General features: G+C 45.9%; 1 long non-coding RNA gene across 3 annotated transcripts; it reads right to left on the bottom strand.

Annotated features, from left to right (window-relative positions):
• Positions 1-1,718: 1,718 nt before the first annotated feature.
• LOC113265881 (uncharacterized) lies at positions 1,719-19,528 on the bottom strand. Of its 3 annotated transcripts, none has more exons than XR_008958888.1 (4): positions 19,204-19,528; positions 7,740-7,873; positions 3,942-4,106; positions 1,719-2,382 (listed from the first exon to the last, which is right to left on the bottom strand). It is a non-coding gene; the product is annotated as an uncharacterized LOC113265881 (long non-coding RNA). The 3 variants fall into 3 exon arrangements; XR_007188343.2 differs by having other exon boundaries at positions 4,229-7,873; positions 19,204-19,423; XR_007188344.2 differs by having other exon boundaries at positions 3,942-7,873; positions 19,204-19,508.
• Between the last annotated feature and the right edge of the window lie 6,700 nt (positions 19,529-26,228).

The raw sequence follows: 26,228 nt of genomic DNA, 5'->3' as shown, positions 1-26,228 counted from the left end.
CTGAGAGAAAATATTTGCAAATCACACATCTAACAAAGGACTTGTATCTAGAATATATGAAGAATTTTCAAAACTCCATGGTAACGATCCAGTTAGAAAATGGGCAAACGCTATCAACAGATATTTCACTGAAAAGGATATACAGATGGCCAACAAACACATGAAAAAATTTCAATGTCATCAGTCATTAGAGAGATGCAAATTCAAACCACAATGAGAAAGCACCACACACCTGTCACAATGGCCAAAATAAAAAACTACCAATAATACCAAATGCTGGGGAGGATGTATAGAGACACTGGATCTCTCATACATTGCTGGTGGGAATGTAAAATTATATAGCCACTCTGGCAAACAGTTGGGCAGGTCCTTTTAAAACTAAAAATGGATTTCCTGTGTGACCCAGCACTTGCACTCAGGCATTTATCCCAGAACAATGAATATTTATTTTCATGTGTAAACTTCTATGAAGGGGCGCCTGGGTGGCTCAATCAGTGAAGCGTCTGCCTTCAGCTCAGGTCATGATCCCAGGATCCAGGGATCGAGTCCCACATCGGGCTCGTTGCTCAGCGGGGAGCCTGCTTCTCCCTCTGCCTGCTGCTCCCCCTGCTTGTGCTCTCTCTGACAAATAAATAAATAAAATCTTTAAAAAAAATGATGCCAAAAAAACCCAAAAAACAAAAAATAAACTTCTACAGAAACATTCATGGCAGCTTTATTTATAATAGCCAAGGATTGAAAGCTATCCAAAATGTCCTTCAGTGGGTGACTGACTAAACTAATAGCACATCCATACCATTGAATAGGACTCAATAATAAAAAAGAATGAGGGGCACCCTGCTGGCTCAGTCAGTAGAGCATGTGACTCTTGATTTGAGACTTGTGAGTTCAAGCCCCATACTGGGCATAGAGATTACTTAAACTTTTTTTTTTTAATTAAAAAAGAACAGTCAAAAAAATAAAAAGGAATGAACAGTTGTTATGCACTGAACATTTGTGACCCCCCAAAGTTCATGTGTGGAAGCCCTAACCCCTAATGTGATGGTATTTGAAGATGGGGGGGCCCTTGGGAGGTCATTAGGTTCAGAGGAGGTTATGAGAGTGGGGCCCTGATGATGAGATTGGTGCCCTTATAAGAAGAGACACCGGGGGTGCCTAACTGGCTCAGTCAGTATAGCTCGCAACTCTTGATCTTGGGGTTGTGAATTCAAGCCCCATGTTGGGTGTAGCGATTACTAAAAAATAAATAAGTAAACTGTCTTAAAAAGCTAATCTTAGGGGGGTGCCTGGGTGGAGCAGTTGGTTAAGCATCTGCCTTTGGCTCAGGTCATGATCTAGGGTCCTGGGATCGAGCCCCACATCGGGCTCCCTGCTCAGCAGGGAGCCTGCTTCTCCCTCTCCCTTTGCTGCTCCCCCCTGCTTGTGCTCTCTCGCTCTCTCTCTGTCAAATAAATAAATAAAATCTTAAAAAAAAAAAAAAAAGCTAATCCTGGGGGGCCTGGGTGGCTCCGTTAGTCAAGCGTCCAACTCTTGGTTTCAGCTCAGGTCATGATCTCAGGGTCATGAGATCGAGCCCCATGTCACCCATGTCGGGCTCCACACTCAGCGGGGAGTCTGCTTGGGATTCTTTCCCCCTCCCTCCCTCCCCCCTCTACCCCCCCCCACATACTCTCTCTAAAGTAAATTAAAAAAAATTTTTTTTAAGCCAATCTCAAAAGTTTATATACTACATCATTTCATTTGTATGACATTCACAAAAGAACATAATTCTGGAGGTGGAGAACAGCGCAGTATTGCCAGGGGGAGGGGAAGGGAGTGGGTATAGCTCTAAAGGGATAATCCGAAGGAGCATCGTGGAGACGGGAGAGCTCGGTGTCCTGGTGGTTACACAAAGCTACGTATGTGATAGCATTGCACGGAGCTACACACAGAGACAAACACACAACTGAGTGCTTATAAAGTTGGTAAAATCTGAATGAGGTCTGTGGATTGCACACTTCCTCGCTTTCATTTTGTACTATAGTTATGCAACTCCTGTGAATCTGTAATATTTCAAAATTAGAAGTTTTTTTTTAAACAGAAGCCAGTCGGCATTTCTGACTTGGAGTGTTTTTTTCTTTATGTGAGCCCTCTCTTTTAAATCACCTGCTTCTTACATCCTGATTTGTGCGAACTTGAGGCATTTAAAATATATCCAGAGCCTTCAAAGGTGCCTTTAAGGTCACAATTCTTTTGTTATTGTGTTGAGGTGCTAACAGCAGGAGCAGATTTCCTTTAAAGGCCCACTATCACTTCCGGCTCTCCTGGTTCTCGTAATCATCATCGCCTTCTTCTTTGGTAAATTCTTCTGACGAATGTAGAGTGAAGTATTTTCAGAGGACCCTGGAAGATTGCAAGGAGTGTCCAGAAATGTAAACTAGTCAGCAATGTACATGCTGAACTTTCCTTTTGTCCTTTCCCCCAAAGGTTTATTGGATAATTATGCTTTTCAATTAACCTAACTTTAATAGCAGGCAGGGCTCTTTACTTGGTAGTTAACTAACCATCAGAACCTCCTTGTATTATATCTTGACCTCATCACGGGGACAACTGGAGAACTGTCTTAGTCCTTTCGGGCCGCTCTGACAAAATACCACAGATGGGGGGCTTATGAACAACATGAAAGCATTTGCAAGGTCAAGGCTCTGGCAGATTCGATGTCTCGTGAGGTCTCCCTTCCTGGTTCCTAGATGATCGTCTTGCTGTGTCCTCAGAGTGGAAGGGGCTAGGAACCTCTCTGGGGGTCTCGTTTATAAGGTCACTAATCCCGTCATGAGGGCTCTACCCTCATGACCTCATCACCTTGCAAAGGCCCTGCCTCCTCCTGTCACCACACAGGAGCCTAGGGTTTCAATATCCAGTAAGAACATTTCTCCTACGTCCGCCAGTTTGAGGGGACCCAACGCCAGCTGGATGGGAAAGCAGAGAGAAAAGAAAGGCAAGTCCCCTTAGCAGAAATGTTCCTGAAGAAAGACGCGAGAGTTGGTGGCTCTGGAAATGGGATCAGGCCCCTTCTTGTTCTGCTCCTGCCTTCCCCACCGCCACTGTCACCATTATTGCTTCCAAGGGACCAACCACTGATCCTCCAGCCAGGCACTGCTGGGGAAGGACTGGAGGGAGGTAAACACTGCTGCTCTCTCCTGCCTTCTCTGGCTGCCTGCTTATGTCTTCTCGAGGCCCTTCAGGAGCCCAAGAGAAACCAACTGCCACAGCCCAGCTCACAGGCACCTTTGTCACTGAGTCCCTCCTCACGGGCCCCTTGGCAGTGCTGACAATAGCGTTTGTGCCACACAGGGTTCCGACCAAAGCCTTCCAAAACAAAAATTTTTGTTACATCCTCTGGGATCAAAAGGGTAAAAGATCAGAAATGTTTGATATTAATATACACGGTGTCCATAAAGTCTGGAAACGTAGGTACTTGAAGATGTCCTTGATGACATTCTGTATTTTTGCCTGTTTCCAGCCTGGACGAATAGCCTGTATGGTTAGCGAGGGTGTAACTCAATTACAGCATGAATGGAGCTGTTTTCAGTCTGGCTATTTATAGTATCCCTGTGGGTTACCTGACTCCAAGCTACTCAGTTTCAGGACTTCTAATTCATTCATCGGGCAGACATTTTCGAGTGCCATCTGTTTCAAGACAGCATTCTAGGTAGGAGGAGGAAAGCAACTCCTATTGATTATCTGCCTTGTAGGGGGCACTGACCCCTTGGACCAATTCTCTGTGTCGTATCAGCTCCTCGAACGTGACCACATGCTTTGTTCTTAGGGGAAGGAATTGGTGAAACCAGGATCTCAAAGCCAGCTCGATGACTGTGTTGTCCCGATTGCCTTAATTTCTGTAATTGTTCAACGATGAGTCTACCAGCCCCATCATAAACAACCACCCAGGGAAAACTCACCAAGAAAGTGAGTGCTCTGTTCAAGTCATTTCAACAGTGCAAAGAATCTCAGGCACTGTGCCCAGATGGTCTTCCGTTACTCACTTCCCTAAGCCAGTCTCTGAAAAACACCTGCACTGTTCTGTGTCTCCAGAAGGACCCCATTCTTCGAGATTGTAGAGAAACCTGTAAGAGATTGTAGAGACGGGAAGCTGCTTTTCCAGTAAACTGTGGGACATGGGCCCAGAGATACTTCTGGGTTTCCACCAAGGCCGTCCCACCAGAATGCTACAGAGAGCTAATGTTACCTTTATTCATTCAAGAGGTTAATTTATTTTCCTTAATTGTTGTCACGAGACTTCGAACCCAGCAAAGGGCCCACGAGTGAGGCTGAGGAAGAAATGAATCGAGGCCTAAAAGCTGAGCATGCGGGGTGTCTGAGGGGCTCAGTCGGTTAAGCGTCTGCCTTCAGCTCAGGTCAGGATCGCAGGGTCCTGTGATCGAGCCCCGCATCAGGCTCCCTGCTCAGCAGGGAGTCTGCTTCTCCCTCTATCCTTGCCCCCGGCTCATGATCTCTCTCTCTCACTCTCTCTCAGATAAAAAAATAAAATCTAACAAAAGTTTAAAAGCTGATCATGCTGGGAAATTATTTTTATTAGCATTATTTATTATTGAAGTATAGTTGACATGCTGGGAGATCCTGGATGTTCCCTTGTGCTAAGCATGTTGAAGGATGATGGGTCAACACATCCTCATGGGAGTAGATGATAGTTTGGAACTAAAACGTGGGTATGCTTTGTAGGCCAGCAAGTTTTGGGCTTAATCCAGGTTCCCATTATCTACTGCTATGTAAAAGATACCCCAAAACTTAGTGGCATAAAACAACCATGTATTTATTGTGCGCCTGGGTGGCTCTGTCGGTTAAGCGTCCAACTCTTGATTTCTGCTCAGGTCACGATCTCAGGGTTGTGTGATCGATCCCCACGTTGGGCTCCATGCTGGGCGTGTAGCCTGCTGGAGAGTCTCTCTCTCTCTCTCTCCCTCCGCCCCTCCTGCTGCTCAAGTGCTCTCTCTCTCTCTCAAAATAAATAAGTAAAATCTTAAAAAAAAAAAATACAAAGACCCCCAACAACCACGTATTCATTATTCCTCACAGTTCTGGGGGAGAACAGACTCAGATGTACAGTTTTTCCTTGAGGTCCTGAGTTCAGTTGCAGTCAGATGGTGGATAAGGCTGCACTTACCCGAATCTTCTTCACTCACATGTCCACGCCTGGGCTGCAGTGGCTGGAAAGCAGCCTTGGGCTTCCTTACAACGCAGTAGCAGTCTCTGAATATGTAGACTTCTCGAAGCCAGCATCACTTCTGGTTTCCCCCAGAGTGCCTGTTCTAGGAGCCCCAGGCGGTAGCTACAAGACTTATTAGGATCTAGCCTCAGAAGTCACACAGTGTCATTCCACCGTTCTCTATTAGCGGAAAAGCAGGTCTCAGGGTCAGCCAAGATCCAAGAGCATGAGTACCAGTGCACTGGGGGCGCCATCTTTGGCAATGAGCTCTGAGAGTCTGGCATCACAGAGCCGGCATGCTCTTAGTTTTAAACAGCGGGTATTAAAACAGGTCTCATAAGTGAATGGCCAGACACACATGGTGCCTTCCATCCATACCCAGCACTCCGGATAGAGCACCCAAGCTCTCAGGTGCTGACGGAGCCATTCTGCAGGCCCAGACACTGGTGAACCCAAGTCTTCTCTACCCTCACCTTTCTTTTCTCTCACTGCCATCTGTCACCTTGCCGGGTGAAGTAATTCCACCTCAGACAATCTTTCTTCACTTCCGTCCTCTTTCACCTTGTACCCTTATCTCCCAGAGCCTCTCTCCAACTAGTACACAGTCACTTCAGTAAAATCTTTCCCCCCTTTTAATTCCACATTCAAGCCCAGACCTCCCCTCCCCCACAGGCACTGCTGACATTAAACCAGAGTGGTTTTAGTGCGATGATTGTATTAAAAAAAAAAAAAGGCCATCAGTTGTGAAGTAAAATTAGGGAAAAAGAACCTGTGACTTCAAGTCCGAAGCCCATTGAGAGTTCCCAAAAGTACCTATTAAAATCTTCCCCAAAGTGAACTGCTTCTTCCCTACTTTCTAGTAACTGGTTTTTTTTTAAGCACTAGTGCTTCAGATGAACAAAACATCTTATTTTCTGTTCTGAAATTGTTTTTCCTTCATGTTTTTTTTTTTTTTAAGATTTATTTATTTTAGAGAGAGACAGAGAGCAGGGGGAGGGGCAGAGGGAGAGGAAGAAGCAGGCTCCCTGCTGAGCAGGGAGCCCAAAGCAGGGCTCAATCCCAGGACCCAGAGATCATGACCTGAGCCAAAGGCAGATGCTTAACCAAGTGAGCCACCCAGGCGCTCCCTCTTCGTGTTTTTAAAACATTATTGCAAAATCACATTTTGTTTCCTACTAATTTTTAATGACAAGAGACAGGTATTTCAGCCATAGTATGAATTATATAGAATTTTGAGGTCTAGCCTAGGAATCAAACAACCACTTTAAACACTGCTCTGGTTTTCGCTGGAAAAAGCATTCTAAGCTCCAGACCACAAACTTCAAAATGGCATTTTGTGGACACGTCCCATTTGTATCTGACTCCTGCTCATTTGCTTCTTTTCGTCCATGGAATTATTTCATGAACTTGGGGTTGGTTGCATTACATTAAGGTATTGAAAAGCAAAGTTGATGAGGGATTTAAGGAACATTCTGTGCTGGTTCAGGACCAAGTTGCTTGTGTCCGTGCCATGCTATTTCCATCAGTCAAAACCTTTGGCCTTACTGTAAAGCAGAGAAAGGCAAGAATTTCCGTGGAGGAACAATTTTCAGTTTAAACAGAAACTGCCAGGGCGCCTGGGGGGCTCAGTCAGTTAATCATCTGCCTTCGGCTCAGGTCATGATCTCAGAGTCCTGGGATCCAGTCCCGCATCCGGCTCCCTGCTCAGCGGGGAGTCTGCTTCTCCCTCTCCCTCTGGTGGTCTCCCTGCTTGTGCTCACTCTCTCAAAATAAATAAATAAAATCTTAAAAAAAAAAAACAACAACCCAGAAACTGCCAGTTAACATTGCTGGCCAGTTTGGGGACACTACTGTGTGGGCTGGTGACCTCTGGGGTCACTTTCCACATTTATCTGCTTTCCCTCAGCTGTGCCCTTCCAGCTGCTGGTACCCAAAGGCTGAGGAGATAGTGGGAAGAGCTGTGACAGCCAACAGGGCCCCCAGCAGGAAGGAGGGACAGTAGTAGACCCAGCCTGTCAGGGACTCAGCCACATTCCTCAATAAAGCCCCAAGGACAAGACTGAGACCCAAGACTAAAACCCGTCCGTCCCACAGCTCCCAGTACAACGTTCTTCACACATTAGGCTCCCAGGAAGCCACCTGACTGACGAAGTGACTGTCAGTGCTGCAGCCGGACAAAAATGGAGATTTGCAACAGATGTCATTTCCTTTACAAAGAGAATCACCTTGGGTTAATCCCAGAGAAATTAGAAATAGGATTTCAGTTACAACTTTCTAGAATCCCTAACATGTCCATTATGTAAAACCAGAAATGCCTTTATGCAGATGTTTGTTAATTACAAATGGCTTTCATTCAGACATGCTCATTTCTCCTCAAATTACCCAGAAAATTGGGACATGCTGGTGCCGGGGAGGGGGGGAGGGGTGGACTTTGGGATGAGCTACAATTCTTAAATGTTCACAGGACATTGAAAATTTTGACTTAAGCTGGGGATGAGAAGGAATCTTTGGAAAGAGCCACCAAATATTTTACCTTGCTGTCGTTCAGTTGCATGGACTCTCATTACTACCCGGAAATTAAGCTGTCACCGTGTGTCAGGTCTCCTGAACAGGCGAAAAGCAGAGTCATCTTCTGTTGAATAGCACCTGTCAGAGGGTTGCCAAAATCTGGAGAAAATTTTCAGGGAGTGTTAACTGTGCAACCCACAGCTAGAGCACAGACCAGTTTCCACATGAGACTCGGGAAAGCCGGAGATGCAATATTCCATCTAGCAAATTGCAAATATCCCCCTCCCGGTCTCCCCAAAAGATAACACCCAATGAGTATTGATCACTAAAGGATGCAAGGATAAAAAACAAAAAACAAAACAACAACAACAACAACAATACCACACACACACACACACACACACACACACACACAAGAGGATGCAAGGGAATAAGTGTTCTCACAAGCTACTGCAGAAGAATAAATTGCCACCAACCTTTATGGAGAATAATTTGTCAATATCAAAATCCTTAAATAAAAGTGTTTATACCCTTTAATTAAAAAATTTCACTTCTAAGGGGTGCCTGGCTGGCTCAGTCGAAAGAACCTGTGACTCTTGATCTCGGGGTTATGAGTTTGAGCCCCACATTGGGTGTAGAGATGACTTAAATAAATTTTTAAAAAGTCCACTTCTACAGAGAAAGACAATTATCGTATGATCTCACTCATATGTGGAATTTAAGAAACAAAACAGAGGAGCATAGGGGAAGGGAGGGAAAGATAAAACAAGACAAAATCAGAGAGGGAGACAAACCATAAGAGACTCTTAAGCATAGGAAACAATCTGAGGGTTGCTGGAGGGAAGGTGGGTGAGGGGGATGGGGCAACTGGGTGATGGACATTAAGGAGGGCACGTGATGTGATGAGCACTGGGTGTTATATAAGACTGATGAGTCACTAACTTTACCTCTGATACTAATAATACACTATATTTAAGGGGCGCCTGGGTGGCACAGTGGTTAAGCGTCTGCCTTCGGCTCAGGGCGTGATCCCGGCGTTCTGGGATCGAACCCCACATCAGGCTCCTCCCCTGGGAGCCTGCTTCTTCCTCTCCCACTCCCCCTGCTTGTGTTCCCTCTCTTGCTGCCTCTCTGTCAAATAAATAAATAAAATCTTTTAAAAAACCCACAACACTATATTTAATTAGTTGAAGTTAAATTTTAAAAAAATAAATGAGGAAAAAATTCCACTTCTAGAATTGTATCGAAAGAAAACAAAGAAATTTTTGAACATATGTAACAGGGTGTTTATCACAACATTATTTATAGCAACCACAAAACCCCGCAAAACCCAGAAAGCAATGTAAACGAAACAAGGCACCCGAGCGAGTGACTATTATGACATCATTTAAGTCCTTAAAGTTCTAGAAGGATATTTAATAAGTTGGGAAAATGTCCATGATATCTGAAGTAGAAAGAAGCAGGTCACAAAGGAGCCTCTTGCCTAGATTTAGAGGGATGGTATGTGCTTATGTTTGCACAGAGAAAGGGCTGGACGGGTGCACACCCAAATGCCAACATGGTTATCTCTGGATGCTGGACTCAAGGGTGATTTTACAGTCTTCTTTGTGGTCTTCTTATTTTCCAATTTTATGATGAATATGGGTTACTATTATAATCCAGAAAAACCATACTCTAACAAAATGGTGGTTCTCTAAGGCCCCTTTGTTCTCCTTTTCTGAACCTCATATGTGCCACAAATCCCTTTGGGAATCTGCTGAAAATTGTGAACCCTCTCCCCAGAACTACAAATACCCATCATCAGATCTTACAAGAATTTGTGGGGATTCGCCGCCTAAAGGTTCATAGGGTCCAGAGTTAAGAACTGTCCATCCATGGGGCGCCTGGCCAGAAGAGCATGCAACTCTTGATCTGGAGGGCAGGAGTTCAAGCCCCACATTGGGCACAGAGAATAGTTAAAATAAATTAATTAATTAATTAAAATAAATAAATAAATAAATAAATAAATAAATAAATAAATGGTCCATCCACAGTCTGGGCGACTTCCACCCCATGGATTCGGTCGCTATCGCTCCAGTGGCGCCAGGGTCCCCTTGGCCACTCCAAGAAGAGGCTGGGCCTGCCCATGAGCCTCTGCAGATCCATGGACCCATGCAGGTAGTTTGAGAGTGCCCCAAGGTTAGTGTCTCAGGATGACATCTACTGAGGAGTGTAGGTGGAGAAGATCTCAGTGTTCCAGAATCCTGCCCTCAAAGCTGGGTACTGAGAGTGAAGCGTGCAGACCACTGTGCAGCCTCCTAAAGAGCTGTGGCCACTCGATGTCCCCAGGGCACTGAGGAGTACGACGCACATGACTTTTATTTGGACGCAGCTGCCATGACCCTGAGACTTGGCAAGTGAATAGCAGGCAGTCATCGCTGAGCACCTGACTCAATATGAAAATAAAATGAGGAGAGCAGAGAGTAGTCACTGGGAAGGACTGGAAAACCACAGTCACCAGGTTACTGTTACTGTCAGAGACTGGAAGCCAGGCGCTTGGTGGCAGAATTAAAGAGGGACCCAGAGCTTCAAACCACGGTCCCACTGGACCCTAGGCGTTGACCTGGGAGGAAGGCCTTGGGCATGGGCCTCATGTGTGAGCACGGACTAAAGCTGAGCAAGGCTGTTAAGGCCAGTTGGTGAAGACTTGTACCTCTTGCTCATGGATCAAGAGCTTGCTGATCAAGGGGTGTCTGGCTGGCTTAGTCGGTGGAGCATGTGACTCTTGATCTCAGGGTTATAAGTTCGAGCCCCACATTGGGTGTAGAGATTAAAAATAAAATTTTTACAGGGCGCCTGGGTGGCTCAGTCAGTTTAAACATCTGACTCTTGATTTTGGCTCACGTCACAATCTCAGGGTCGTGAGATTGAGCCCTGCATGGGGCTCCGTGCTGGGCGTGGAGCCTGCTTAAGATTCTGTCTGTCTTGCTCTGCCCCTCCCCGCTCATGTGCACATGCGTGTGTGCTCTCTACTTAAAAAAAAAAAAAGGCCTGATGATCATATGGCCAACAAAAAGGCCATAAGAATTTCTAACCCAGAAAAGGGATAAGATCTGACTTGACTTAGAGAAAGCGAACTGGAGATGGGAGGGAGGTCAGAGGAGGCAGTGGGGACCAAGAGACGTTCAAGCCTTAGAACACAGAGGGTCTGCAGAGGCTCGGGGTGGGGGGGGGGGCGGATAGGCAGGTCGGAAAGGCAGGGGAGGAGAAGTCAGAGGCCTTAGGAAAGTCTCTGAGGTGACTTGCCCAGGGCACTGTTTGGATGACTCCATCCACCAAGACCACAAATACATGAGACAGCCAGTGGGAGGACATAACGAGCTGCTGCAGGCATCCAAGTGGAAATGTCCAGAAGGCATTAGGAAATGGGAATGGGGAGTTAACTGCTGAAGTAGCCAGATGACGTGGCTGCTGAAACGAACACACCAGGGCTGCCTTTCTAGCTGCATTGTTGTCACTAGCGGGGGGCAGGGAATGGGCATAGTTTCAGACTGATGTTAGGAAGCCAGCTCAGAACAGGACCTGGGGATGGGGAGGCAGTGGGGGGGGGGGGGGGAAACGCAACTAGAATGGTAGGAGAACTGCAAATTGTGCTGCAGACCCGAAAGAAAGCAACTAGATGCCATTGTTTCCCAGGAAAGGAATTCTGGGTTGAATGTTTGGTGTGTAACAGGTTACGAAAATGGAAGCTTCTATGAACTCTCGGGGTGAGGTGCCAAATTGGCATATACATACACAGATTTACGAAGGAAATGGTCCTCAGACCTGTTCAGCTGTCTGGGGGTCAAGGATAGGAAAGGTCTGAGAGTGGGAAGGGGAAAATAGTTGAAGAGATTTGAGACAGAGCTGGGTAGGAGTTGCTGTGTCTAAGACCCCATCTACCCCCAAAAATGACAGGTTATGTGGGGAAGGAGGTATGTGGGGGGAGGTGATGCCTTTTAACCCAAAGCTGAATGAGGGGTCCATGTGAGCCTGTCTCCTCACCACCCCTCAAAAGCAGAGCCTGAGAAAGGGGCTTCCTTGTAGAGTTTATATTGTGGAGTGGTCCCAGGGAATTGGGGGCGGGGGCAGGGGCAGGAAAGAGTGAACTGGGGGAGGAGGGACCACCAGTGCGAGCTCCTCAGTGCTGAAGGTAACTGGGCCCTGATATCTCCGGGGACTTTCTGAGGAGACACATAAAAGTTGCCCCAGAATTGTCTGCCTGAGGGAGATGGAAGACTGAATTTATGCACAGGCTCCAAGTTCTGAATCGGTCAAGGGTTGACCCCAGGGTGTTTGCACGCATGTCGGAATGCCACAGTGGCTTCGCCCAGCCCCTACTCCCCACCCAGCCACAAAGAAGCCCAGGGCCAGAGTGAGTGGTGTCAGGTCCACACTCCAGAATGCTAAGGTAGGCTCTGGACTGGGGTCTGCTCCCAGCCAAGACTTTTTTTTTTTTTTTTTTTTGAGATTTATTTATTTATTTTTAGAGAGAGAACATGAGCAGGGGGAGGAGCAAAGTCTGACGTGGGGCTCGATCCCGCGACCCCTGAGATCATGACCTGAGCCAAAATCAAGAGTCCGATGCTTCACGGACTGAACCACCCAGGTGCCCCTCTCACCCAAGACTTCTGAAGGGCAAATGATGGCAAGCTCACTGCCATGGTGGCCAAGAGAAAGAGCACTGTCCCACTGCATCGGCCTACCCTTCCAGAGCCTGTTGGGAGAAAGGTTGTCTGGGTGTTTTCTTGGCCCTAACGGAGACAACCTCCTTGGGGTTGTCTTAGAGACTGCCCAAGAGGACTTCTGGGGTGGGGGGTGGGGGGCGGGAGGTGAGAACACACAGAGAAACTGGAGGCTGGTGCCCAGTGCCCATGGCTGAGGGAGGCCCTGTATCTACAACCTCAGGAGAGGATGACAGTAGTGAGAGTCTTTGAAGAGCCCATGAAAACTCTCAGGAGAGAAAGAATCAGCCTTAGACATACTCCAGACTCGGAGAGAGCAACAGGTCGAGAGAGACACCACTCAGAGAGAGCAACAGGTCGAGAGAGACACCACTCCTCCCTCCACTCAACCTCACCTCTGAGAAGCTAGAGGTGGGGGAAGGGAGGGGAAGTGTAAGGTGGAGAAATAAGACAGGAAGCCAGCCACACCTACTTACTGCTAGAGAATTCCAACCAGAAGCAGGCTTGAGCCAGGGGAGATGAGGAGGTATGATTATCTTGGACTGGATATTCTAATTATGGAAGACAGGCCGTACTTGTGACTTGGAGGGACTAAAGGCTGTACATTGCCACAGACTGTGCTGAAAGATCATGGCGCCCACTGGAGTATTTATCCAGTAATGGGGTTTATTTATCGAGTGTATTCGTCAGGGTTCTCCAGAGAAACAGAACCAATTGGGTGTGTGTATATAAAGAGATTCATTACAAAGAATTGGCTCATGCAATTATAGAGGCTGATAACTCCCAAGGTTTGCAGTCGGCAAGCTGGAGACCCAGAGAGCAGGTGGTGTGGTTCCTATCTGAGTGACAGCAGTCCTGACACCCAGGAAGAGCCGAGGTTTTAGTTACAGTTCAAAGACAGGAAAAAAAAACAACATCCCAGTTTTAAGAGTTCCCTCTTCCTCAGCCTTTTTGTTCTACTCAGGCCTTCAGCTGATTGGGTGAGGCCCACCCACACTGGGGTGGGCAATCTCCTTTCCTCAGTCTACCAATTTAAGTGTTAATCTCATCCAAAACCATTCACAGACACGTCCAGAATAATGTTTGACCAGATATCTGGACACCCTTAGTACTTATCACCCAGATTTAAAATTATCTATTCATGGCCAATCTGTCTCCTCTATTCCTTTACCCACCTTCCCACCCCTAGAATGCTTTGAAACAAATCTCAGACAGAATATCATCTCATCTGCAGATTTTTCAAAATGTCTCTCTAAAAGTTAGACTTTTTTTTTAAGATTTAATTTTTTTTAAGTAATCTCTACACTCAACATGGGGCTCAAACTCACAACCCTGAGATCAAGAGTCACATGCTCCACTGACTAAGCCAGCCAGGTGCCCCTAAGAGTTAAGGACTTTTATAAAAGAACAGAACTACAATACCATTAACACCCCCCATAACAGTAGTTAGTTCATACCATCAACCATTTACTCAGTGTTCACATTTCCCCAACTGGTTTTTTTTTTTTTTTTTAAGATTTTATTTATTCGACAGAGATGGAGACAGCCAGCGAGGGAGGGAACACAAGCAGGGGGAGTGGGAGAGGAAGAAGCAGTCTCCTAGCGGAAGAGCCTGATGTGGGGCTCGATCCCAGATCGCCGGGATCACGCCCTGAGCCAAAGGCAGACGCTCAACCGCTGTGCCACCCAGGCGCCCCTCCCCAACTGGTTTTATACAAAATCCGTAGTTTGTCTGAATTAAGATGAAAATAAGTCCTATTGATGGCATATTTCTTAAGTCTGTTAGTCTCTACATTTACCCTCCATTCCATTTTTTTCTTGTAATTTGTTGTTGTTGTTGTTGAAGAAATTGGATAATTTGCCCATAAGAATTTCCCATAGTCTGTGGGGCACCTAGGTGGCTCAGTCGGTTAGGCGTCTGCCTTTGGCTTGTGTCATGAGCCTGGAGTCCCAGGATCAAGCCCCACGTCGGGCTCCCTGCTCAGCGGGGAGTCTGCTTCTCCCTCTGCCCCTCCCCCTGTTCATGCTCTCTCTCTCTCTCTTACTCTCTCTCAAATAAACAAAAATCTTTTTAAAAAATTTCCCATAGTCTGAAGGTTGTTTAGTGCATCCTCTTGGTGTGATTTGATATATTCCTTCGCCCTCTGTATTCCCTATAAACTGGTAGTTAGAGCTAGGCCAGTGCTGTCAGAACTTTCTGTAATGATGGAAATGTTTTATATCTGTACTGTCCAGTATGGCAGCCACTAGCCACATGTGAGTACTGAGCACTTGAGATGTGGCTAGTGTGACTGAGGAATTGGATTTTTAATCTTACGTAATTTTGATTCATTTAAATATAAATAGCCACATAAGACTGTGACTACTGTATTTAGACAATGCAGATCTAGAGGCTTGATCAGATTCGGTTTTGGGTTTTTGGTTTTTTTTAAGATTTTATTTATTGGGGCACCTGGGTGGCTCAGTCGTTAAGTGTCTGCCTTCGGCTCAGGGCGTGATCCCGGCGTTGTGGGATCGAGCCCCACGTCGGGCTCCTCTGCTATGAGCCTGCTTCTTCCTCTCCCACTCCCCCTGCTTGTGTTCCCTCTCTCGCTGGCTGTCTCTCTGTCTGTCGAATAAATAAATAAAATCTTAAAAAAAAAAGATGTTATTTATTTATTTGACAGAGAGAAAGCACAAGCAGGGGGAGCAGGTTCCCGCTGAGCAGAGAGCCTGAAGTGGGGCTTGATCCCAGGACCCTGGGATCATGACCTGAGCTGAAGGCAGATGCTCAACAGACTGAGCCACCCAGGAGCCCCTGATTCAGTTTTGTTTTGTTTTGAAAATGACTTCAGGGGCACCTGACTGGCTCAGTTGGAAGAGTTTGTGACTCTTGATCTCAGAGTCATGAGTTCAAGCTCCATGTTGGGTGTAGAGATTACTTAAACAGACAAACAAACAAACATACTTTTAAAAAGTTAAAAAGAAAGAAAGGAAGAAAACTACTTCAGGTGGTAGCATGTACTTCCATCATCCACCATTGTATTTAGTCCAAATTTGTTTCTTCTTGTCTGCAGCCAGGCAGCCCCAGAGGTACCTATACCTCTTCTGCATTTCCCAACAAGCCACAGGGTGGCACTGTGGGCCTGATCTCCTCTAAGGAGCCCACCAGCACCATGGACATAATTGCTCAGCCAGGGCCCAGCTATGCGGCAGTTTTTCCCTTCCTGTTTTGTTTGGCTCTACCATGTTCCTTTCATGAAGCTTATAAAATGATAAACTCTTTCTTCATCTCACAGGTGAAGAAAGTAGCACAGGGAGAGGAACAGGCTGCTTCTCAAAGCTATGCTCCCCCTCTCAGTGGAGAGCCCTGCCTGAGAGTCCCTTTAGAAGTGGGCAGGGAGGGAGGTGAAAGGTTATACAGCTGGTTAGTGGCAGAACAGAGAAGGAACTTAACTGTCCCTTGATGACCACACTCTCTTCTTCTATCAACACTGAATTCCATAATAGATTTGCTGATGTTGAACCATCCTTGCATGCCTGCAATAACTCTGCTTGGCCAAAATGTTTTAGTGTCTTATACACTGCTCCATTCAACTTGCTAACGTTTTATTCAAAATTTTGGAATTTGTGCTTATAAAAGACTTTAGTCAATTGCCTCCTTATCTTGTTATTGTACTTATCTGGTTTGGATATCAAGATTCTAATAGCCCCATAAAATGAGCTGGGCAGTTTCCCCTTCTATTTTATGTAACAGTTTATATAAGGATTTCCTATTTTCTGAAGATGGGCTAAAACACATCCATGAAAAGTATCTAAAGCCAGTGGTCACCCCCCTTCCTCCTTCTCTTTCTTTCTTTTATGGAGGATAGAGTGGGCCCTGGGAGAGAATGTTTGCTTTCTATCTTTTTAAGAGGTTATTGATTTATTCTGACATTCCATTTCTTTTTGAATTGATTTTTTTAGTTTACATCTACAAGATTGTCTCTTTCACTTAATTTTCCAAATTTATTGGCATGAACTTGTTTGTAGTGATCGCCTATGATTTTCAAATCTCTTCCAGTACCTCTCCCCCCACCCTGCTTGATCCTGTCCAAGTCCTGTGCTGTAAGGCCCGCATAATGACTTTGTAGTCCTGATTCTGAATGCCAACCCCAAATGTGCAATCTATTGTCCATAGATTGATGAGATGGGGAGTGTTAACCAGATGTGGAGAGAAAACCACAGTTCTTATGGCTTACAAAGGACATTTACTTTAGTTTTCTCCCCCCATGGGAAACACAGATTTGCATAAAATATGTCTTGGTTTTGCTACCGCCATGCTTATGGAAGCCCCTCTAACACTGAGTCTAACCTGTTTGCCATCCTCTCAAGATCCCCCATAAATCAATGTGCCCAGTATTGAACTTAGAGTATGAAGAATACAGAGACAATAACCACAGCTTCAAGGAGTGCCTACCACTAGTCGGGAAGTCATAATACACAAAAAAACAAGAAAATTATGTGCTGGCCTATAAAGTGCTGCTGTGGAAAAAACAGCAGAAACCCCTGGACAAGGGGAGAGTTAGACTAGTTGGAGAAGGCCAAGAAGGGATTGGTGAAGCAGAGGAGCATAGAAAGAGTTTTAGGCAATAGAAACTGCTAGAAGAAAGGCAAAATCAGTGAGACAAAGGCACAGAGGCAAAAAGTACTAAAGGGTACAGAATATTAGAGGGGCTTGGCCCAGGAGGGCATCTGATTATAGATTATGGACATGGAGGGGCGCCTGGGTGGCTTAGTCAGTTAAGCATCTGCCTTCGTCTCAGGTCGTGATCCCAGGGTCCTGGCATTGAGTCCCCACGTTGAGTTCCCTGCTCAGTGGGGAATCTGCTTCTCCCTCTCCCTCTGCCACTCCCCCTGCTTGTGTTCTCTCTCTCTCTCAAATAAATAAAATCTTAAATATATATATATTTAAAAAAGAAATATATATTAAATATACAAAAATATATAAATATATATCAAATATATTTATATATTTATAAATATATATCAAATATATTTATATATATAAATATATATCATATAGTTATAAAATGAATAATTATAAATTTATATGATATATATTTAATGTATATTTAATGTGTATTTAATATTTATATTTATAAATTTATATATTTAATATTAATATTTCTTTTTAAACTTTTATTTATCTTTTTTAAGTAATCTCTACCCCCAAGGTGGGGCTTGAACTCAGGACCCTGACATCAAAAGTCACATGTTCCAATGACTGAGTAAGCCAGGCACCCTATTCTTGTGAAAACAACCCAAATGCCCATCGATGAATGAATACAGATAAAATATGGTCTAGCCATATAATGGAATATCATTAAGCCTTGAAAAGGAATGAAATTCTGACGCATGCTACAACATGGATGAAATTTAAAAACATGGGGCACCTCGGTGGCTCAGTTGGTTGGGCGGCTCCTTTGGCTCAGGTTGTGATCCGGGGATCCTGGGATTGAGCCCTGTATGGGGCTCCCTGCTCCCTGGGAAAGTCTGCTTCTCCCTCTGCCTCTGCCCCTCCCCCTGTTTGTGCTCTTTTAGTCTCTCTTTCTTGCTCACTCTCTCAAATAAATAAAGTCTTAAAAAAATTGAAAATATTGGGGCGCCTGGGTGGCACAGTGGTTAGGTGTCTGCCTTCGGCTCAGGGCGTGATCCCGGTGTTGTGGGATCGAGCCCCACATCAGGCTCCTCCGCTGTGAGCCTGCTTCTTCCTCTCCCACTCCCCTTGCTTGTGTTCCCTCTCTCGCTGGCTGTCTCTATCTCTGTCAAATAAATAAATAAAATCTTTTAAAAAATTGAAAATATTATGCTAAGTGAAATAATCAGACATAAAAGGACAAATATGGGGTGCCCGGCTGGCTCAGTCGGAGGAGCTTGCCACTCTTGAGCTCGGCGTCTTGAGTTCAAGCCCCACATTGGGCAGAGAGAGAACTTAAATAAAAAATTTTTTAAAAAAGGACAAATATTGTGTGATTCTACTTAGATGCAGTCCCTAGAGTAGCCAATTCACAGAGACACAAAGTCTGGGGGCTAAGGGCTGGGGGAAGGGGAAATGGGAAGTTAGTGTTTAATGGGGACAGAGTTTCAGTTTGGGAAGATAAGAAAGTTCTGGAGATAGGTGGCGGTGATGGTTCCACAGCAATGTGAATGTGCTTAATGCCACTGAACTGTATGCTTAAAATGGCCAGAATGGGGGGCACCTGGGTGGTTCAGTCAGTTAAGGGTCTGCCTTTGGCTCAGGTCTTGCTTAGCAGGGAGTCTGCTTGTCCCTCTCCCGCTGCTCCTTCCCCTACTCGTGCTCTCTCTCAAATAAATAAATAAAATCTTAAAAAATGTTTTTAATTAAAAAATGGTTAAAATGGTAAATTAAAAATTTTAAATTGGATATAATTAAATTTTTAAATTTTTACATTGTATACATGTTATAAAAATGATATGTATATTTTAGCACACTAAAAACTAAAATATAAAAAATAAAATTAAAGCCTTCTCATATGTCAGAATACACGCATCTATCCTGAGGAATATAAACCAGAGCGAGCACGGGTTATTTCTGGAAGGTGGAAGCACAAAGAATTATACATTTCCACCTTGTTTGTCTTCCAAAGAGCATGTAATTTTGTCATCACAAGATAATTAAAGATGAAAAAACTCCAACAGAGCAGGATGTAGGGTAATGGATTACCACGAAAAGGGCCTGTGCTCCGGCTGGAGTCACCTCAGGGGAAGGCTTCCTTCCTGGGAGGAGGGAGGAGGTCGGCTTACCCTGAAATCCCTGGAGATGACCAAGAGGCGGGAGCAGACAGAAGGTTAGGGCTCCTGAGGTACTCGCCAGGCTTCTCCCTGAACAGAGAGGACTCGGAGGCTGGCAGTCCGCAGGGTGAAGGATCCCCCCCAACCTGGACCTTGGCCGGGGTGGGGGACTGGGGTGGCCTAGGGCACCGCGGCTGAGAAACACAGGAGCAGAGGCCTTGAGAACAGCACCTGCCGCGGGTGGGGGGGTGGGGGTCAGAGGCCAGGCCTCAGGGGCTGCACGGCGGCCTCCCCGCCCAGCAGACAGGCTGGTCTACACCTTCTGCAAGGCCCCTGTGCCTGGCAGGAGCTGCGGGCGCGGTCCAGGAGGCTGGGAGGGAGCTGGCATCTGAGATTCTTCCCCCTCCGCTTTGACCCCAGGTTGCTAGGGTAAAATCCATAAACACACCAACGGGCTTCATTACTGATTAATGAGCTCCAGCTTTATGTCTGACAAGACTTGGCCTCGAACCAGGTGGCTGGCTTCCTGCCTTTCCCAACAGCAGGTTCAAAGCCGCCTGCTTCTCCCCCGGCCCCAGGCTCCCACAGCACAGTCGGCAGGAAGATAACAAACACGGCCTCCTCCCCCGCCTTCTCTTCCACCGAGGCCTGGTGAACTCTGCTCACTCGCGTGCTCACTCCACCTGCCTGGTCCTTCCTGATTCAGAGGCCGGCTGGGGTGGCTGTGCCCCTTGCCAAGCCTGACCCGGCACCTGCGCCCTTGAACACATCCTCATCAGCCATCTCTGGGGCATTTCGCAATTTCCCTCCTTTTTTTTTTTTTTTTTAAGATTTTATTTATTTATTTGGGAGAGAGAGAGAGAGAACACCAGCAGGGGAGCGGCAGGCAGAGGGAGACGGAGAAGCAGACTCCCCACTGAGCAAGGAGCCCGTTGTGGGGCTCAATCCCAGGACGCTGGGATCATGACCTGAGCCGAAGGCAGAGTTTAAACTCACAACTCCTGAGATCAAGTGTCACCTGATTTACTAAGCCAGCCAGGCCCCGCTCTGTGTTCTTTTTTAAATTTTTTAAAGATTTATTTATTTATTTTAGAGAGCAAGAGTGCACCTGTGTGCAGGCACGGGAGCCGGGGGGGCGGGCAGAGGGAGAGGGAGAGCATCCCCAGCCGACTCCCAGCTGAGCGAGGAGCCCTACATGGGGCTGGATCCCTCTACCCATGAGGTCACGACCTGAGCCAAAATCACTAGTCGGACACTTAACCGACTGAGCCACCCAGGTGCCCCTGTGTTCTTGTTTAAAAACTAGTTTTTATTAAAGTAGATGCTGCATACAGTCCAATGACCCAGTTTTAAGTGCACCATTCTGATGAGTTTTGACAAATGTGTGCACATGTGTAACCACTATCCCAGTCAAGGTATGGAAGATTTTATTACCTAAAAAAGTTCAGTCGTGTCCCTTCCCAGTCTGCTCCCACTATCCCCATCCCCAGGCGACCACTGATCTGCTTGCTGTCCCTCAAGAATAGATTTGTTTTTCTATAGTTCCGTATAAGCGGAATCCTACAGTATGGACCCTTTGGTGTCTTGCTTTTTTTTGCTCAGCCTGCATTTTGAGATTATCCATGATGTTGTGTGCTGAATAGTTCATTCCTTTTTATTGATGACTAGTATTCCATTGCATGGATATACCACAATTCTTTTATCCATTCACCTGTCAATGGGTATTTGTGCTATTTCCACTTTTTTAAAGCTATTATGAGGGGCGCCTGGGTGGCTCAGTTGTTAAGCATCTGCCTTCGGCTCAGGTCATGATCCCAGGTCCTGGGATCCAGCCCTGCAGGGGCTCCACGGGGCTCCCTGCTCAGCAGGAAGCCTGCTTCTTCCTCTCCCCCTGCCCCTGCTTGTGTTCCCTCTCTCGCTGTCTCTCTCTCTCTGTCAAATAAATAAATAAAATCTTTTAAAAAAAAAAAAGCTATTATGAATAAAGCTGCTGTGAACATTTGTTGTTGTTTTTTTTTAAGATTTATTTATTTATTTGTCAGAGAGAGAGAGCACAAGCAGAGGGAGCGGCAGGCAGAGGGAGAAGCAGGCTCCCCACTGAGCAGGGAGCCGGATATGGGGCTTCATCCCAGGACCCAGGGATCATGACCTGATTCGAATTTGTCCGACTGAGCCACCCAGGCGCCCCATGCTGTGAACATTTGTATACGAGTCTTTGTGTGGACTCATTTCTCATTTACCCATTTCTCTTGGGTAAATAAGAGCACAATAGCTGAGTGATATGGTAAGTCTATGTTTAAACTGCTAAGGAAGTGCCAGACCATTTTCCAGAGTTGCTATAACATTTGACATTACCGACCTTGGTGTCCGAGAGCTCCAGTGGCTCCACACGCCTGTTAGCACTTGATATGGTCAGTCTTTTTCATTTTAGCCATTCTAATTAGTGTGTAGTAGCATTCTGTTTTCCTTTAGCTTGTTATCATGAAATATTTTTAGTACATGAAATACGAAGAGAAAACAATAAAATAAATACCCGTATACCTAGCACCTAGCTTTGTCAGATGTTAATATTTTGCCATAATTGCTTCAGATCAAATTTATTTTCATGCTAAGAATCTGTTGAGAATTCCACATGCTACACAATCATATTTCTACATCTTAAGTTCAAGGGAAGAATTTAGTTTTGACCTTAGAAATGATCTCATTAGGGGGCACCTGGCTGGCCCCGTTGGTGGAGTGTGTGACTCTTGATCTTGGGGTGGTGACTTCGAGCCCCACATTGGGTGTAGAGATTACTTAAAAATAAAATCTTTAAAAAAAAAAAAAAGAAAGCCAAATATTGACAATTTAATAAATTTCAGTGATTTTTAGTGACTATCAACATCAATATTTCAGTTTTAAATAATTGCTTAATCTTAGTTAATATTTTTCCAAGTGAGCATATTCTTTAAAATCAGAAAATTTAGGGGGCGCCTGGGTAGCTCAGTAGGTTAAGTGTCCAGCACTTGATTTCAGCTCTGGTCATGATCTCAGGGTCACGAGATCAAGTCCCGTGTCCAGCTCAGCACAGAGCATGGAGTCTGCTTGAGATTCTTTCTCTCCCTCTCCCTCTGTTCCTTCCCCGACTTGTGCACTCTCTCTCTCTCTCTCAAATAGATAAGGAAATAAAATCTTTAAGATCAGAATATTTAGCATAAAGTATGAGGTAGTGAAGCATTTTCTTCTTTTTTTTTTTTAAGATTTTATTTATTTATTTGACAGAGAGAAAGACACAAGAGAGGGAACACAAGCAGGGGGAGTGGGAGAGGAAGAAGCAGGCTTCCCACTGAACAGGGAGCCCAATGCGGGGCTCGATCCCAGGACGCTGGGATCATGACCTGAGCCAAAGGCAGACGCATAACGACTGAGCCACCCAGGCGCCCCCATTTTCTTCTTTTTATAAGATTTTATTTCTCTATTTGAGAGAGAGAGAGAAGGAGCAAGGGGAGGGGCAGAGTGAGAGAGAGAGAAGCGGACTCCCCACCGGGCAGGGAGCCCAACCTGGGGCTCCATCCTGGGACTCCAGCAACATGACTTGAGCTGAAGGCAGACGCTTCACTGACTGAGCCACCCAGGCGCCCCCATTTCTTCTTTTTAAACAGCTTTATTTAGATGTAATTTACATACCATACAATTCATCCATTTAAAGTATATAATTCAATGTTTTCTAGTATATTCACAAATAAGTGCAACCATCACCACTTTGGGGTCTTTTAATTCTCATGAATTTGTTAAAAATCGGACACTTTTTTTTAAAGTTTTTGTTTTTGTTTTTGTTTTTTTAATTTGAGAGAGTGAGAGAGAGAGAGATCACAAGCAGGAAGGGAGGGTAGAGGGAGAAGCAGACTCCCCACTGAGCAGGGAGCCCCATACAAGACTTGATCCCAGGACCCCGGGATCATGACCTGAGCTGAAGGCAGACGCTTCACCCACTGAGCCACCCAGGCGCCCTGGACACTTTAAATAATGTAATGTGACAGTTCTGGAAATAGGAGTCTTCTTCAATCCAGGGTTAGTTGTTGCTGCTGTTTATTCTTGTTGCTTCTGAACTGATTCTATGCAGTGTATTCTTTGTCGTGAGTGGCCACTGACGTCTCCACTTGCTAGCTTTGTGGTCAGCTAATGGACGGACAGAGATGTCCTCAAGTGTCTGGAACCAGTAACTCCCGCAGTCATCGCTAGCGGGTTCTGCGGGTATGTTAAAGACAGGCTTTCAACACCCAACCAGGCAGTCGACAGTTCTGCCCTAGCCTTCACTTCCTGCTTGCGCAGAGTCTCAAGGTCAGCCCGAGCTGAGAGATTAGGGCTGCCTCAGGCCTTTCCTGGACATGTGTACAGCTCTACGCGTGTAGGTGGCCTTGTGGATTTCCAGGAATATATCAGAACTTTTCTGAGCCCCCATGAACATCTCCTTCCTTAGCCCCGCCTTTTCTTCTTGTCCCGTCTCTGCTGACAACACCTTCAGCTGAATTGGGACTTTTTAGGTTATAGGAAACAGTCACTCCCCAGTGAAGTCAGCTGTAGGTCCCAGGTGGGGTAATCAGAGAGACAGGCCTTGGGACCTCATTGGGCCACTAGAGGCAGAAAGGAGCCCAGGCCGCAAAGGCCTGAGACCCCTCTCGTGGCCTCTCCCTTGCCCCTGAGCAATGTGCCATCTTCTCTCCCTGATGACTACATCTTCTGCTTCCTCATTTCATTCATCCTTTCTGTTCCCTCGTAACTTCTGCTGACTCAGGGCCTACCCACGTCATGACCTTTTAGCTTCTGCTCCCATGATGAACTCATGAATCCCCCAGCGTGCCCTGGTTTCAATCACCAAGTGCGAGAAAACCTCCTTCTCTGGGCTCATCTTCTCCTAGGCCACCTCAGAGGATGCCCTTCCACCTGCAGGCTTACTCATTTCAGGTCTGGTGCTCACCCCCGTCCAATCAGCTATTGCCAAGGGCGTTGGGTGGACTCGGGTTGCACTAAAAAACACCTTCCAGGAGCTATGGGCGGGATGGTTTCACTTGGTGCTGAGGATTGGCGGACATCACGAACGACACCGACACTGCTACGACTGTCGCCTGGTGTGGCAGAGAGTAGCGATTAAGAACACAGTGTCTGCAGCCAAGGAAACAGTCAGAAAAACTAAGAGGCAGCCCACGGAATGGGAGAATATATTTGCAAATGACACTACAGATAAAGGACTGGTATCCAAGATCTACAAAGAACTTCTCAAACTCAATACACGAGAAACAAATAAACAAATCAAAAAATGGGCAGAAGATATGAACAGACACTTTTCCAATGAAGACATACAAATGGCTAACAGACACATGAAAAAATGTTCAAAATCATTAGCCATCAAGGAAATTCAAATCAAAACCACACTGAGATACCACCTTACGCCAGTTAGAATGGCAAAAATAGACAAGGCAAGAGACAATTGTTGGAGAAGATGTGGAGAAAGGGGATCCCTCCTACATTGTTGGTGGGAATGCAAGTTGGTACAGCCACTCTGGAAAACAGCGTGGAGGTCCCCTAAAAAGTTAAAAATTGAGCTACCCTATGATCCAGCCATTGCACTACTGGGTGTTTACCCCAAAGATACAGACGTAGTGAAGAGAAGGGCCATATGCACCCCAATGTTCATAGCAGCAATGTCCACAATAGCTAAATCGTGGAAGGAGCCGAGATGCCCTTCAACAGATGACTGGATTAAGAAGTTGTGGTCCATATATACAATGGAATATTACTCAGCTATCAGAAAGAACGAGTTCTCAACATTTGCTGCAACATGGACGGCACTGGAGGAGATAATGCTAAGTGAAATAAGTCAAGCAGAGAAAGACAACTATCATATGATTTCTCTCATCTATGGAACATAAGAACTAGGAAGATCGGTAGGAGAAGAAAGGGATAAAGAAAGGGGGGGTAATCAGAAGGGGGGATGAAACATGAGAGACTATGGACTATGAGAAACAAACTGAGGGCCTCAGAGGGGAGAGGGGTGGGGGAATGGGATAGGCTGGCCATGGGTAGTAAGGAGGGCACGTATTGCATGGTGCACTGGGTGTTATACACAACTAATGAATCATCGAGCCTTACATTGGAAACCGGGGATGTACTGTATGGTGACTAACATAATATAATAAAAAATCATTAAATAATAAAAAAAAAAGAGCGCAGTGTCTGAAGCCAAACTGCCTCAATTTGCATCCCAGCTCCTTCCCTTCCCAGTTCTGTGTCCTTGAGCAAGTTAACTTCTTGGGACCTCAGTTCCCTTATCTGTCAAACAGGAATGGTGACGATAATCATACCTACTGAGGGAGGATTAAATGAATTAGCACATGTAAAGTGCTCCAGAAATGCTAGAAATTGTTATCCAGCCACTGAGGGTAGAAAATGCAGACTCCTTTCTCTCTCTTTAGATCTCCCACTTCCAATGCCGTTAGGTTCTACCAATTCTATAACCCAAATCCTTTTTTTTTTAATTTTTATTTTTTTAAAGATTTATTTATTTATAAAAGAGAGTGCACATGCATACCGGTGTGCACACAGAGGCAGGGATAGAGGTCAGCCACTCGGCAAGTGATGGGGGTGCTCTGCTCCCTGAAAGTGCCCTGGGAAAAAGCCTGACCCAAGAGAGCTGGCTAGGTGGCCCACCTGAGGGGCTGGACTCCCAGCTCCAGGACTGCCAGTGACTTCTGACGTTAGGCCGTAAGAGACACTGTGGCTTCTGCCTTGTTCTCTCTTGGGTCATTTTTTTCTGAGGAGAGCCAGCTGCCATGTTGTGAAGACACTCCCACAGCCCTAAAGAGAGGCCCACGTGGTGAGGAACTGAAGTCTCCTGGCAACAGCTAGTGTTGACTTGCCAGTCTTGTGAGTCAGCCATCCTGGAAGTGGATGCTCCAGCCCAGTCGAGTCCTCAGAGACTACAGTCCAGACTTGACGGCAACCTCATGGGAGACCTCATGTCAGAACCAACTGGGTGCCACTCCCAGACTCTTGACCTA

The sequence above is a fragment of the Ursus arctos genome, chromosome X (genome assembly GCF_023065955.2).
Source record: "Ursus arctos isolate Adak ecotype North America chromosome X, UrsArc2.0, whole genome shotgun sequence".
In the NCBI taxonomy this organism is placed as follows: Eukaryota; Metazoa; Chordata; class Mammalia; order Carnivora; family Ursidae; genus Ursus; species Ursus arctos.
This window is presented reverse-complemented; position numbering and strand designations above follow the sequence as displayed.